We start from the raw sequence: 16454 nt of genomic DNA, 5'->3' as shown, positions 1-16454 counted from the left end.
TCGTTTTACCCATGAGGGAGCTAAGGCCCAGAGACGATAAGTGACCTGTTTTAACGTTACTCAGCTAGAAAGTGGCAGAGATGGAATGACTTACTATTGTTGTATTTAGGATCTCTGGAAAGGTGTATGCAAGTGAGAACAGAAGAAAACTGGTGATGGATTTAAGGAATGTTACAATTAGTTTCTTACTTTAATTGACCAGAAACCTGAGTCACTAGCTTCCCTGGGTGAAGGAATGTAAGTCAACAGGCTCCTTAGGATGAAAAGTGGAAAAGAAAATGAGGAACTTGCATTTGTGACAGATGAGGAATTTAGTTATTCATAGTCTGTGAATGTTATATAGGAAGTCTGCATTAGTTTTAACCCAATCTAAAAGGTTAGAGAATAAATGAGAATTCTTATTTATTACTAACACCTTTTTTCCTGTGTAAAACATGTTAGAAAAAACTAGCATTTCTGAGCCAAGTAGAAGCCATTTTTCTGAAGAAAAAAGTTTAGATATGTATGTATGATGTGAAAACAATTTATGGATAGCTTTCTGTTTATATAATGATGGTTACCATTTATTTTGTGCCTGTTAGGTTTCAGGAACTGTGCCAAGTGCATTACTTATATATCCTTTAATCCTTACAACAGCCCAGCCTGTCAGGTTGGTAGTGCCATATCTATTTTAAAGATGAGGGAATGGCACTTCAGAGAAATTAAGGAACTTGCCCAGGGTCAAAGGGCTAGGAAGTGATGAAGCTGAGATTCTAACCCTGTAAGACTTCAGAGCTTTTGCTTTTTAGTAACTGTGCTCCACTGCTTCTAGTTAAGCTCTATGGCAAAACAAAAGCAGATAAAAATCAATGAAGAAAACAATTCAGTCATTATCGTGAGCCATAAAATGGCTTCCACTACCCATGCCTTAATCCTGGCAGTTCTATTTATAAATGAATCTGGTTCCAAAAGCTTAAGATTTTTATTTTAAAATTTGTAAACAGTGTTATAAATGGTGGCTAGTTTTCTGCACCTATTTTATCAGATAGTTGTTATGCAAAATTAATTTGAACTAAGGAGTAGCATACTATATTGTAGGTTAAGAAGGCATTTTTGGCTTGATCTAAGAATTCCAACACCACTTAACGATGTTTCTGTAGGAGAATTAGAGTGCTAGAACCCACTTCTCCACTCTCCCTTTCTTAGTCAAGTTGGAGGCTATATAGCCCTGGGGCTAGAAAAACACACTGAATAAGACTTATGCAGCACACATTAGTCCTCCAAAGAGAAGAGATTAAATAGTTGAAGAAATGATTCCTATATTTTGTGGCTTTAGGGAAGTTCCTGGCTATGCTGCAGTTATTTCTGTGGGCCAAACAATCATGTTAGGCAATCATACATTTTATTCGTTTTTTTAAAATATTTATTTATTTATTTATTTATTATTTTGGCTGTGCTGGGTCTTAGTTGCAGCATGTGGACTCTTAGTTGCGGCATGTGGGATCTAGTTCCCTGACCAGGGATCGTACCTGGTCCCCCTGCATTGGGAGTGCAGAGTCTCACCCACTGGGCCACCAGGGAAGTCCCCATTTTATTCTTAATTTTTGCAACACATTAATTGTGCCCACCTGTTTAACCTAGCCTTCCTTTTGCTATTAGATTTAAACTCTACTTTTTTGGGGTAACCCCTCTGCTCAAAAATCATCCTATTCCCAAGCCTAAGGTCCTTTTCACTCTCAAGGCTTTCCATGATCTAACCCAGGGGTTGGCAGATGTCTTCTGTAAAGAGCCAAATAATAAATATTTTAGGCCTTGCAGGCCACATGTAGTTTTTTTTGCATATTCTTCTATTTTAAAAAAAACAACTCTTTAAATGTAAAAAGCATTCTTAGCTCTGAGCCATATAAAAACAGGCCTGAGCCATATAAAAACAGGCCACAGGACCATGGACATTTGCCAACCCCATTTTATCTTTCCGGTCATGTTTTCCATCAACTCTTCAAAACATGACCTCCATTTAAATCAACATGGTCTCCTTTTCTCATTGCCTCTGCAGGTATCAAACTCAGCCTCTACTGCCTGCCTGCCTGCTCTTCCATCAGTATTCTCCTTTTCCACATCCTCATACTTATCCTCTAAGATCTAGTTCAGATCTTCCATGAAGCTAATTCTCATTTATTTTTCTTTTTATTAACTCTTGGTAGAACTTAGCTTGTCCCATATGTTAGCTTTCTTATTTGAGAACATGTTCCATGTTTTTTCATAGTAGCTTGCTATAAACTACAAGAATAAAAAGATTCACATTTTCCCTCAAACAATTTTCTGGTGAATGTCTAAAGTTACTATTTCTTTTCACAAGACAGTGTTCCTTCTATGTGGCATCCTATACTCCTCCCCCAAATCTGAATTTTAGAATTGGAAGCTAGCATTTGAGATCATCATGACTCATCCTCTTTATTTTGGACAAGAGCAGGAACTTTAAATGACTTGTCCAGAGTCACACACAATTTATTTAGCACCCTAGGCCTTTTCTTACTTAGTGGCTTACAGCAGGTTATTTCACTTGTGCTTGAGTTTCTTCCTCTGTGAAATGGGGGTGATGAGGATTAAATGAATTATATGTGTAAATTGCTTAAATCAATGCTTGGCATGTGGTAAGTGCTCAGTAACTTTCAGCTGTTACTGTTAGCATGTTTGAAAATCAGTAAAGGGCTTCCCTGGTGGCGCAGTGGTTAAGAATCCGCCTGCCTAATGCAGGGGACACGGGTTCGATCCCTGGTCCAGGAAGATTCCACGTGCTGCGGAGCAACTAGGCCTGTGCCCCTCAACTACTGAGCCTGCGCTCTAGAGCCCATGGGCCACAACTACTGAGCACATGTGCCACAACTACTGGAGCCCATGTACCTAGAGCCCGTGCTCCGCAACAAGAGGAGCCACTTCAGTGAGAAGCCTGTGCACTGCAATGAAGAGTAGCCCCCGCTCGCCACAACTAGAGAAAAGCCCGCGCGCAGCAGTGAAGACCCAATGCAGCCAAAAATAAATAAGTTAAAAAAAAGAAAATCAGTAAAAACTACCTGAGCAAATTAAGGCTGAAAACTGCTTGTTGGTGGGTTTGGGGTAATGCTATATTAGTAGACACAGTTTAGCATTTTGTTGAGCTTGTATGCATACTGTTGATTAATTCAGTAAACGTTTGAAGCTATCAGAATGGGATAGTTAAAAGATGAATGAAACATCTCTGCTTCCAAGTTAACCAGTGAGTGTAGTGGGGGAGGGCAGGATGCAGGTAGTATAAACTGGTAGTACTGAGAAGCGAGTAAGTGACTGCTTTGGGTGGGTGGTGAAGAAAGTGGTGAGTATTGAGATGGATCTTAAGAAATGATAAGCAGTTTCCAATGAGGCCATGGAAGAGAAGAGGAAGTTCCAGGCAGGGAGAAGTTTGTGCCAAATTACAGAGATGCTTGTAAACATGGTTGTGGGTTGAAAAATTTGCTTCACAGTGTGGTAGAAGAATTGGAGGAAGTAAGTATTGAAAGCAGGGAGACAGGTTTGGAAGCCCTTGTAGTTAGAGAAGAAACGAAGTGAGCTTGAAATAAATGCTAAAGAGAATTTTTTTAATAAGAATTTTTTAATAGAAATTTCAACATAGATAAAAATAGAACAGTTTAATGAGCCTATGTATCTGTCACTCACTTTCAGCCATTATCAGTGAGTGATTCATCCTGTTTCCCCTTATTCCCCTCTTCCCCATTACCACTTGTAGTCTTTTGAAGGGGAGTGAAGATGTTTTGAGGCCCTAGGAAAGATTAATGACCAGTGGGTAAAACCATTGGGGGAGAGAGTAGAGTTCACTATAAGGAAGCACTCTTGGTGTATTAGAGGAGATGGATGCTTTGGAAGGTAGATAGCATGTACTTCTGGAGAAGCTCAAAGAGAGGACTGGAACTGCACTGTCTAGTATGGTAGCCACTATCCATCCACGTCTGGCTATTTACATTAAAAAAGTTTTTTTTAATGTGGCCCGCATTTTAAATTTGGTTAATTTATTTTTGCCTGCACCACACGGCATGCAGGATCTTAGTCCCCCCACCCCACCCCAGGGATCCAACCCGTGCCCCCTGCAGTGGAAGCATGGAGTCTTAACCACTGGACCTCCAGGGAAGTCCTGCTATTTACATTTAGAATTAAGTTAATTAAAATTTTTTAAAAATCAGCTCCTCAGTCACACTAGCCATATTTCAAGTGCTCAGCCACCACATGTGCCTAGTGGCTACCATATTGGGCAACATGGTTATAGAACTTTTTTGTGTGTGTGTGTGCAGTATGCGGGCCTCTCACTGTTGTGGCCTCCCGTTGCGGAGCACAGGCTCCAGACGCGCAGGCTCAGCGGCCATGGCTTACGGGCCCAGCCGCTCTGCGGCACGTGGGATCCTCCCGGACCGGGGCACAAACCCATGTCCCCAGCATTGGCAGGCGGACTCTCAGCCACTGCGCCACCAGGGAAGCCCCTAGAACTCTTTTTTTTTTTTTTTAATTCATTATAGAAAGTTCTGTTGGCCAGCACTGGACTTGAGCACCCAGGATTCCTTTTTATCCGAGTCTTCTGGAGCTTTTGGTATGTCTAGGTCACATCTAATTGTGCATGACTTTATGGCCAAGCCCCCTTATCCCTTCCTTGAAGTAAAACTTCATTTGAAGAGTTGTCCCTGCCCCCCCCTTGCTGCACAATTCTAGTGTGTGCTGTAATATGAGGAAAGTAATTGTATTAGCTAACAATTATTAAGCAGTTAATAATGTGCCAGGCATTGTTCTTAAGCCAAGTTGTCTATATGGAATATCATTTAATTTTCACAACCTAATGAGAAGGTATTATTATTATTTTTTTGAGAATGTACTATTTTTGTCACCATTTTGTAGATCTTGAAATTAAGGCACAAAGAGCTGAAGTCATGAGGTTAAGGTCACAGAGCTAGGAAGTGATAGGGCCAGAATTTGAACCCAAGGAGTTTGCAGCAAACTGAAATAAGTTCTTGTGGGGATGGTTCTTGAAACATTGATTCTAGATATTATGTGGCTGCATTAATTTGGCGGTTGTTCTGTGTGAATTTAGAGTTGCCAGCCCTCAGTTTGCTAAAAAAAACTCTAGCTTTTTACTAGGTTTGGGTTGTATGACCTGCTCCCTACTGCCATCTTGTTTGACTCATCTTTTCAGTGAGGAAGTATTCAATAAGTATTAGTTATAGAATTTCCCTTTCTAATAAAAAGACTGAAATGGGAAGAACAAAATGACTCACCTAATTGAGTTAACTTTAAGAACTGGAATTAGATTTCTAGATTTTAGTTAATTGTCCTTTCTCTTGACAGCTGTAGTTTTTCTGTACTATAAAGAGAAATTGAATTAGTCAATATTTGTCATAATTCACATAAATTATACTACATACTTAATTTATTCAACAATTCAGAGTACTTACTTTGTGCCAGGCTCTGTTCTTAAGCCCTGGGCACTCAGTGGTGAATGAGACAGAAGTGTTTGCTCTCATGAGGTATATATTCTGGAGGTGAGGGATGGACAGAGACAGAAAGAAAATAAAGGAACGTGTAATAAACAAAATTTCAGGTTTTTTTTGTTTTTGTTTTTGTTTTGCGGTACGTGGACCTCTCACTGTTGTAGCCTCTCCCGTTGCGGAGCACAGACTCCAGACGCGCAGGCTTAGCGGCCATGGCTCACGGGCCCAGCCGCTCTGCGGCACGTGGGATCTTCCCGGACCGGGCACGAACCCGTGTCCCCTGCATCAGCAGGCGGACTCTCAACCACTGCACCACCAGGGAAGCCCAAAATTTCAGTTATTAAGTGCTGTAATATACTAAGTATTAGTTACTTAAGTACTAAAACAGAGTGATATAATAGTAGTTGGGGAGCTACTTTTGATGGGTGGGTCTGGGTAAGCCGCTCTGAGGAGGTGACATCTAAGTAACAAGAAGCAGTCAGCCATGTGAATATTTGGGGGAACAGCATTATTACAACTCTACTGGAAGGGAGTTTGAGGTATGTAGTATTCTTACTATGCCAAAGAGTATCAGTTGTATCCGTACAAGTAGTCTGGTTCTAGAAATTTGGATCAATGTAGTATTTTGACTGTGTACATTTGTCACCCAGGCTTGTTCAAATTTGTCACCCAGGCTTGTTCAAATAGTTGTAGAAAATGGTGAATGACATGTATAGGTGCCGTGTTGAAAAGTGGTGATGAATGACCAGAATGGTGAAAAAAAGTAAACAGTTTTTCAATTACATTGTCTGTTGGCAGTACCAGTAGAAATTGCATGCCCTTTGCATTTTAGTATGCTCTCTGGTGTCCTAGTGCTTTCAGTTTCCCTTAGTCAGGGAATGTCTGAAATCTTTATAATTTATCCACAGTCCCTTCTTACTTGTTTCTTTTGCTCTCGGTGTATTGATGTTGTCCTTTGCAGCAAAAAAGTTTTAAGTCCCGTTTATCTATTTTTTCATCTGTAGTTTGTGCTTTTAGTGTCATATCTAAGAATCCATTGCCAAATCCATTGAAGATTTATTCTCATGTTTTTTGCCTTAAGAATTCTATAGTTTTAGCTCTTACATTTACATCTTTAATCCATTTTGAGTTAATTTTTATATATGATATGCAGTAGGGGTCCAGATACATTCTTTTGCAGGTGGATATCCAGTTGTCCCAGCACTATTTGTGAAAATACTAATCTTTCCCCATTGAATTGTCCTGGCACTTTTCTCAAAAATCAGTTGACCATAAATGTAAGAGTTTATTTCTGGACAGTTAATGCTATTTCATTGATCTGTATGTATGTCCTTATGCCATTACCATACTGTCTTGATTACTCTAGCCTCCCTAGATAATTTTGAAGCAATTCCTGACATCATGACATTTCTTCTGTAAATATTTCAGTATAGTATCTAAGAGAATGGAAACCATTATCACATTTTTTAAAATTAACATTAATTCCTTAGTATTTTTTAATGTCCTATTAGTTCAGGTTTTCCCTTTTTTGTCTCTTAAAAGAAAAACAAGGTCTTCCCTGGTGGCGCAGTGGTTGAGAGTCCGCCTGCCGATGCAGGGGACACGGGTTTGTGCCCCGGTCTGGGAGGATCCCACGTGCCACGGAGCGGCTGGGCCCGTGAGCCATGGCCGCTGAGGCTGCATGTCCGGAGCCTGTGCCCCACAGCAGGAGAGGCCACAACAGTGAGAGGCCCGCGTACTGGGAAAAAAAAACCAAAAAAAAAACTACTTTACGGAGGTATAATTAACACACAGTAAAATTCACCAATTTTAAGTGTATAATATGAATTTTAACTTCACATTTATTTGGTTATAATTTACGTACCATCAATTTCAATTTTTTTTAATACTATATTTATTTATTTATTTTTGGCTGTGTTTGGGTCTTCGTTGTGGTGCGTGGGCTTCTCACTGCAGTGGCTTCTCTTGTTGCAGAGCACGGGCTCTAGGTTTGCAGGGTACAGAAGTTGCAGCATTGCAGGCTCAGTAGTTGCAGCACGTGGGCCCTAGAGTACAGGCTCAGTAGTTGTGGTGCACGGGCTTAGTTGCCCTGTGGCATGTGGGATCTTCCTAGACCAGGGATTGAACCTGTGTCCCCTGCATTGGCAGGTGGATTGTTAACCACTGCATCACCAGGGAAGTCCCTCAATTTTTTTTTTTTTTTTAAGTTTAAGTTTTAGGGTTTCTTTGGATCTGCCTTTAGTTTGGGGGGGGTGTGGCAGGTTTTTTGAGGTATAATTTACATACAGTAAACTCATCTTGTTTAGTGTAAAGTTCTTTTAATTTTGACAAATGTGTATAGTCATGTTGTCAATAACACAATTAAGATATACTACCCTATAAAGTTCCCTCTTGTGCCTTTATATTAATTAAATCCCCTCCCTTGACCCTCAGCCCTTAGAATCATTCATCTGATTTCTACATCTGTAGTACCTTTCCAGAATGTTATGTAGATGGAATCATGGATTATGTAGCTTTTGGTGTCTGGCTTCTGCTTAGTCAGTAAGCACAGTGCTTTTGAAATTCATCCATGTTGTGTGTAGCATGTATCAGTAATTTGTAACTTTATAACCGAGAAGTATTCCATTGTTAAGGATATGCTACCACAGTTCGTGTACTCATTCACTAGGTAGTGGACATTTGGGTTGTTTTCAGTTTTTGGTTATTATGAATAAAGTAGCTACTAACATTCATATTCATTCCTCTTGTATAATTACCTAGGAATGGGGTTGCTGGATTTTAAAAGTATGTTAAACTTTATAACATACTGCCAAACTCTTTTCCAAAATGGCTGTACTATTTTCCATTTCCACCAGCAGTGTAGGAGAGTTTCAGCTTCTTGGTATCCTCACTAGCAGTTGGTATTTTCAGTCTTTAATTTTACCCAGTAAATCTTATTTGGTTAAATGACTGTATAAGACTTTTTTTCCCATTTATTGGGCTATTTGTCTTTTTTTTAAATATTTGTTTATTTATTTATGGCTGTGTTGGGTCTTTGTTACTGCATACGGGCTTCCTCTAGTTGTGGAGAGCAGGGGCTGTTCTTCATTGTGGTGCATGGGCTTATTCTCTTGATGCAGAGCATAGGCTGTAGGCACACTGGCTTCGGTAGTTGTGGCTCGTGGGCTCTAGAGCACAGACTCAGTAGTTGTGGTGCACGGGCTTAGTTGCTCTGCGGCATGTGGGATCTTCCCGGACCAGGGATCGAACCCGTGACCCCTGCATTGGCAGGCGGATTCTTAACCACTGTGCCACCAGGGAAGTCGGGATATTTGTCTTATTAATAAGCTTTCTGTATAGTCTGGGTAGAAGTCCATTATCAGACATATTTTGCAAATACTTCCTTGTCTGGGGATTGGCTTTTTATTTTTCTAACAGTGTCTTTTAAAAGTTTTTTTATTGGAGTATAGGTTTTTTTTTTAATACCGATAACATACATTTTACCATCCAAACCATTTTTTAAAAAAATACATTTATTTATTTGGCTGTGCCGTGTCTTAGTTGCGGCACTCGGGATCTTCATTGCTGCATGGGGATCTTTTAGTTGTGGCACGTGGTATCTTTAGTTGTGGCCTGCAAACTCTTAGTTTTGGCATGTGGAATCTAGTTCCCTGCCCAGGGATCAAACCCAGGCCCTCTGCATTGGGAGTGTGGAGTCTTAGCCACTGTACCACCAGGGAAGTACCCCAGAGTATAGTTGATTTACAATGTTGTGTTAGTGTCAGGTGTACAGCGAAGTGAATCAGTTATATTGAATACATATACATATATCCACTCTTTTTTAGATTCTTTTCCCATATAGGCCATTACTTAACAGTGTCTTTAAAAGCACAGAATATTTTAAAATTTGATGAAGTCTGATTTGTCAGTTTTTTGCTTTTATGGTTTATATTTTTTCTGTCTTCTCTGAAACCTTTGCCTAACCCGAGATCATAAAGATTTACAACTACCATATGATCCAACAGTTCCACTTCTAGGCATTTATCCAAAGAAAATGAAAACACTTGAAAAGATATATGTACCACATGGTCATTGCAGCATTATTTACAATAGCCAAGATAAGGAAACAATCTAAGTGAAATATATGTATACAATGGAATATTAGTCATAAAAGAGAACGAAATGTTGCCGTTGGCAACAACATGGATGGACCTCAAGAGTGTATTGCTAAGCACAGTAAGTCAGACACAGAAAGACAGATATTGTAGGATCTCTCATATATGTGGTTATCTTTAAAAAAACAAACTAAAAAACCAAGTTCATAGATACAGAGAGCAGATTGATGATGGCCATAGGCAGGGGGTGGGTGGGGTGGGAGAAATTTTTTTTTTAACTTTTATTTAAACCTTTTATGATTAGGTCATTGATCCATTTCGAGTTAGCCTTGCTAAGCTTTCTTCTAGTAGGGTTTTTTTGGTAGATTCTCTGCATAATAATCATGTTGTCTTTTATTAAAGACAGTTTTCCTTCTTCTTGTCCAAACAAGACAAGATTGTTTTGTTACATTATTACATAAGCTAGAAACTCCAGTTCGAGTGTCTCATCATTTTATTTTTCTTTTACAATTTGTTCTAATGAGGGCTCACATGAGATTCACAAGTTGTTTGCTATGTCTCAGGTCCATTTTAATCTACAGTTTACCTTACCTCTTCATCATTTTATGCTGGGTGCTTTTGATTTGGTGGTCACTACAAAGTTCTTGTCTTTCTGGAACTTGCTCATAGTATTGTCATCAAATGTACATTAGTAAAATACCTTGATTTTTTTTTTTTTCCCCGAATAGGTGAATCAACCTCAATTGAATTGCATTGTAAAACCTAAAAATAATTAAATGAGAGCAAGAGTACTTTCATGACATTTCTCAATTATGTGTACATTAAACTTTCGTGGAGAGTATATAGTGCTAGTAAGTTTCTTGTAGAAGTACTAGTTTGTGTAAAACAGCAGTAGACTTTATTTTTTTTTTTAATTAATTTATTTAGGCTGTGCTGGGTCTTCATTGTGGCGCTCGGGCTTCTCCAGTTGCAGTGCAATGGCTGCAGAGCTCGCAGGCTTAGTTGCGGTATTGTGGGATCTAAGTTCCCCAACCAGGGATCGAACCTGGGGCCCCTGCATTGGGAGTGCTGGGTCTTAACCACTGGACCACCAGGGAAATCCCCAGTAGACTTTAGTTTTAGATTGCACTTATTGACATTGCAGCCACATTTTTTCAGTTCAGAGGTCAGCAAATTCTGCTTGTAATGACCCGGATATTTTAGGCTTTATGAGCCGTGTAACTTCTCTGTTGCATATTGTTCTGGGCTTTTTTTTTTTTTTTTAACGCTTTAAGAACTTAAAACCATATTCACTCAAAGCCCAGACAAAAACAGGTTTGTGGGCTGTAGTTTGCTGATGCTTGATTTAGAGAATTATTACAGATGGTCCCTGACTTAGGACGGTGTGAAAACAATAAGCGTTCAGTAGACACCCTATTTCGAATTTTGAATTTTGATCTTTTCCCAGATTAGCTTTATGTGGTATGATACTCTCTCATGATGTTGGTCAGTGGCAGCGAGCTGCAACCACATGATTATGAGTGGTACGCACTTACAACCATTCTGTACCCATATAATCACAATGGTTTTCACTTTCAGGACAGTGTTCAGTAAGTTACATGAAATCTTCAACACTTTATTATAAAATAGGCTTTGAGTTAGATGGTTGTACCCAACTGTAGACTAATGTAAGTGCTCTGAGCACATTTAAGGTAGGCTAGGCTAAGCTATGATGGTCGGTAGTTTAGGTATATACATGTATTTTCCACTTTCAGCTTACACCATGGGTTTATCAGGACATAATCCCATCATAAGTTGAGGAAGATCTTTACTTTGAAAGCTTTCATGTTCATTTTTTGCTTTCTTCTTTGACTGGGCTTGTTAATTCATTAAATATTTATTGTGTATTATCATATGTGAGGCACAGTTCCTCTGTGCTAATTTTGGTAGATGGTGGAAAGATGGACAAGATCCTGTCTGCCAGTCTTGGTTATTTAGCTTTCATTTCATCCACGAGCTCCTGACCGAGGCCACAAATGGGTTTTGAAATCCAGGAGTTTCTTTGGCTATGTGATGTGCCTTTTGGGATGGCATCTGCTCTGGTACCTTCTAATTTTCTCAAAGGCGTTGGCTGCTGACCTCACGGTTTTCTCTAGTGTGGGGCTCTGACTCCCTGGAGGAGCCATCATTATCTGCTTTGCACAAAAGCACCATGTTGTCAGGTGATGGCCCTGAGTAGTGGGTATATGATAGGTTTACTGGTAACTATAATGCAGAGCAGATTATGCTAAATTCCAGTCTAGAGAGTTGCAGAGAGTACCATGTATTTGATTGGTATGGCATAATCCAAGGGAGGCTTCTTGAAAAGGTGGCATTTAAGGCTGGGCAAGTTTTTTTATTACAAAAATTAAAAGATACTTTAGACAAGTAGATAGAAGTTAATGAATCATTCACAGTTCCTAATTTTAAAAAATTTTGTTTATAAATGACTTTAGAGTTATAGAAAAGTTGCAACAATTGTACAAAGAATTCTTCTATACTCTTCACGTATATTCTTCAAGGAACTTTTCACTGCATTTTTTTCATTTTCTCATTAAAATTAATATATATGTATATAATTAATATAAAATTTAAATAGTTTTATTAAACGTATGAGAGACATGGTGCCCCTTAGTTCTAAATACTTCAGAGTGTATTTCCGAATAACAAGGATATTCTCTTACAAAACCACAGTACAATTGTCAAAATAAGGAAATTAATATTGTGCCAAATTATTATCTGTTGACCTTATTCAGATTTTTACTAATTGGTCTTCTAATGTTCTTTACAGACCCCCGCCCCCGCAAAAAAAAAATCTGGTCTAAGAACCAGTCCAGGTTTATATGTTACATTCAGTTGCCATGTCTTGTTGGTCTCCTTTAATCTGAAGTAGTTCCTTAGTCTTTCGTGATTTGACACTCTGATATTGCAGGTTATTTTGTAGAATGTCCCTCAGCTAGGGTTTGTCTGATGTTTCCTCATGATTAGATTCAGTTTATACATTTTTGGCGAGAATACTGCAGAAGTGATGCATGTGTTCTCATTGCCTGAGAGGAGGTGAATGATGTACATTTATCCCATTGCTCATGCTGTTAACTTTGGTCACTTGATTAGGATGGTGCTGGGCTCCTTTTCTATAAAGTTATTTTTCACTTTGTCATTAATCAGTATCTTGTGATGAGTTGCTTTGTGATTATGTAAATATCCTGTTTCTACTTTACTAGATTAGCATCCATTTGGTGATTTTTGCCTGAAACAGTTATTACTGTGGTGGTTACCAACTGGTATCCTTCTAATTCCATCATTCCTTCTACATTTATTAGTTGGAGTTCAGTTGTCAGGTTGATAGTATGACAAGGAAATGGAGCATGAGACAACTCTCTAGGTGAAGGAGCAGGGCTCTGGGTCAGTATGGTACAGATAATTTCTGTGAAGAGTTCATCTCCAGTGGCCCAGGACTTATGTGAAAATGGCACACAGAGTCCAGTTGGAATGCTTCTTCCTTCTTCCTGATGAGTTGACCTTTTTATCATTATAAAATATCCCTCTTTATCTCCAGTGATATTTTTTTTTGTTGTTTTAAAGCCTATGTTGTCTGATATTAGTATACCCACTCTAGCTTTCTTGTTTGCATGCTATGTCTTTTTCCATCTTTTTTACTTTCAATCTATTTATATCTCTCAGTCTAAAGTATCTCTTTTATAGACAGTTTGTAGTTGATCTTTTTTTTTTTTTTTTAAATCAAGTAAGCCTATGTTAAGCAATGATTTTACCAATTTACTCTCAGTTGCCTTTGACCACAGTCTGCACTATTTTTGAGAGCACCCTTAGGCATGAACTTCTCTACGCACTGTTGCAAATGAATTTCATTTGGAGCTCACCTTTTTTTAAAAATTTTATTTTTTTATGTTTGTTTGTTTGTTTGTTTATGGCCCCTGTGTGGCTTACAGGATCTTAGTTCCCTGACCAGGGATCGAACCCGGGCCCTTGGCAGTGAAAGTGCAGAGTCCTAACCACTGGACCGCCATGGAATTCTCTGTTTTTTTAAATTGTGGTAAAATATACATAATGCGAAAGTTACTGTTTTAACCATTTTTAAATGTGTGGTTCACTGTAGTTAAGTACATTCCAGTTGTTATACTAGTACCACCTCTATTAAGTTCTAAAACATTTTCACCCCCAAAGGAAGCCCTATACACATTAAGCATTTGCTTCTAATTCCAACAGTCCCCCAGCCCCTGGGATCTACCATTCTACTTTCTATTTCTATGAATTTGAGTACTCTGTGTATCTTACATAAGTAGAATCATGTAATAGTTGTCCTTTTGTATATGTCTTATTTAACTTTGCATGTCTTCAAGGTTCATTCATGTTGTAGCATGTATCAGAAGTTCATTTAAGACTGAATAATATTCCATTGTATGGATGGTACCACATTGTGTTTTATACATTCGTCAGTGGACATTCGGTTTTTTCCCACCTTTTGCCTTTTGTGAATAAAGCTGCTATGAACATTGGTGTACAAATACATGTTAAAATCTCTGCTTCCAATTATTTTGGGTATACATTCAGAAGTCAGATTCCTGGATCATATGGTAATTCTATGTTTAGTTTTTGAGGAACTGCCATACTATTTTTCACAGTAGCTGCACAGTTTTACATTCCTAGAAACAGTGTACAAGAGTTCCAGTTTCTCCACATTTTTGTCAACACTTGTTATTTTCTGTTTATAATAGCCATTGTTTGTTTATAATAGCCATCGTAGCTCATTGTGGTTTTGATTTGAATTTTCCTAATTACTAGTGTGATTTGAGCATCTTTTCGTGTACTTATTGGCCAACTGTATAAACTTCTTTGAAGAAATGTCTGTTCAAGTCTTTTGCCCATTTTTGAACTGAGTTGTATGTTTTTTTTTGATGTCGAGTTGTAGGAGTTTTTTGTTTTTTTCTTTTTTTTTGCAGTACGCGGGTCTCTCACTGTTGTGGCCTCTCCCGTTGTGGAGCACAGGCTCCGGACGTGCAGGCTCAGCAGCCATGGCTCACGCGCCTAGCTGCTCTGCGGCATGTGGGATCTTCCCGGACCGGGGCACGAACCCATGTTCCCTGCATCGGCAGGCGGACTCTCAACCACTGCGCCACCAGGGAAGCCCATATTTTAAATTCTTTTAAATAGCATTGTGGGGATGCTGCATAAGTTTAAGGGTATTTAATTCGTGTCATTTGTTTAAGTCTTTTAACTGTGGCATCACAGCAACCACTAGGATAAGATAAAATGGCAAGACTTAGCCATTTTTTAATCTTTGACGGGACTTCCCTGGTGGTCCAGTGGCTAAGACTCCACACTCCCAATGCAGGGGGCCAGGGTTCAATCTCTGGTCAGGGAACTAGATCCCACATGCCGCAAGTAAGAGTTCGCACGCCACAACTAAAGATCCCACACGTGGCAACGAAGATCCCACACGCCACAACTAAGACCCAGCGCAGCCAAACAACAAACAAACAAATAAATAAAATCTGTTTGTCTTTAGCTGCAGACTACAAATAAATAGAAAAACAGTACATTCAAATGGTATTTAAAAGATGTAGAAATTGGGTTAGGCTTTATTGTCAAGTTCATTCCTTGTGATACAATGTCAGAAAGGCAACATAATCTAGAAATGAAAAGTCTATACTTCGGATCACCTGGTTTAAATAGCAGCTCTGCTGCTCTTGAACTGGATGATTTTGGTCAAGATATTTAGCTGCTAAGGTACAGTTTCCTTACCTGTAAAGTAGGGGAGAGATTTGACATAATGCTTATCATAGTGTCTGGTTTGTCATGTTTTATAAATGATAAATTATTGGTCATATTCCTTAAGAATAAGGAATTTATCTGTGCTGTGTGAGAGGTAGAATGTTAGAAGTGGAAGGAATCTCAGGTGATTTGATTGAAGACATTATTTTCTGTCTTCTTTTCTTTTTTTTTTTGGCTGTGCCACACGGCATGTGGGATATTCCCCAACCAGGGATTGAACCTGCGCCCCCTGCTTTGGGAGCACGGACTCTTAACCACTGGACCACCAGGGAAGTCCAAAGACATTACTTTCTAGATGAGAGAAGGTAAATGAGAGTTGGAGACAATCAGCTGACATCGGATTGCTAATATCAGTACTGCTTTTCTAAGAATTGGCACCATTCATACTGCTGGGCTTTTTCACCTGAATTGTGCTTCTCTTTGAAGTTTGTGGCTTTGAGTGTTGTGATTATTTTATTAGAATGAGATTCCAATACTGTTACTCAAGAGTAACTAATTTTACTTTATTAATTTTTTTATTTCATAAAGGGCCTAATTTTTTCCATTGGAGCAAGCCTTACAGTGTATTATGTTTTCTAAGTTCACTTGAAAATAGAGTTCATGTTACTGGAAATTACTTGACAACTGATGTTGGTGTACTGCACTGTTTCAGAGGGAGGGGTTTGGCAGGGAAAGACACTTGTTATATAGATCCTGACAGAGGCACTTATTATTTAAAGTGAAAGTTCTTTGAATGATTCAACTTATTTTGAAATGTCTATCTGCAGTTGTAAACACAGTACCTATTTTTAGAGGTGAGGGAAAAATATGGGCGGTAACTTGATGTTAGTCAAATATGTCAGTTAAATCAGGAATAGAATCTATATTTTGCTCCTGGGTAGCTTTTTATAACAGAGTGAGTGGTTACTTTTGGAGTAGAGATTATTATATTTGGTATTGGTTATTTCTTTAAATAGGTTGTTTTTATTTTTACTTTATTTCATTTTGATTGTGGTCGCATTTCTTTCCTCCTTCCTCCCTCCCTTGACCCCTACCTGTTCTGGGCCTCTGAGCCAGCAAAGCG

The 16454-nt window shown here is 38.9% G+C and overlaps 1 protein-coding gene across 15 annotated transcripts in view; it reads left to right on the top strand.

Moving 5' to 3' along the window:
* The window catches only part of ATXN2 (ataxin 2), a 131626-nt gene that overhangs the window by 12501 nt on the left and 102671 nt on the right, over nucleotides 1-16454 (top strand). For 8 of the 15 annotated variants that reach the window (XM_024758600.1, XM_024758596.1, XM_024758599.1 and 5 more), the window contains exon 1: nucleotides 15651-15696. The exons of 1 other annotated variant lie outside the window; for it this stretch is intronic. The gene's annotated coding sequence lies outside the window, so the exon portion shown is untranslated. Of the gene's footprint in view, nucleotides 1-15645; nucleotides 15697-16454 lie in introns of those variants that run through there. 6 more of the 15 variants (XM_024758607.1, XM_024758593.1, XM_024758608.1 and 3 more) reach the window with 5 other exon arrangements.

This window comes from Neophocaena asiaeorientalis, unplaced genomic scaffold (assembly GCF_003031525.2).
Source record: "Neophocaena asiaeorientalis asiaeorientalis breed wild unplaced genomic scaffold, Neophocaena_asiaeorientalis_V1.1 scaffold77, whole genome shotgun sequence".
In the NCBI taxonomy this organism is placed as follows: Eukaryota; Metazoa; Chordata; class Mammalia; order Artiodactyla; family Phocoenidae; genus Neophocaena; species Neophocaena asiaeorientalis.
The sequence above is the reverse complement of the archived record's forward strand: the minus strand, read 5'-3'. Positions and strand labels throughout refer to the sequence as shown.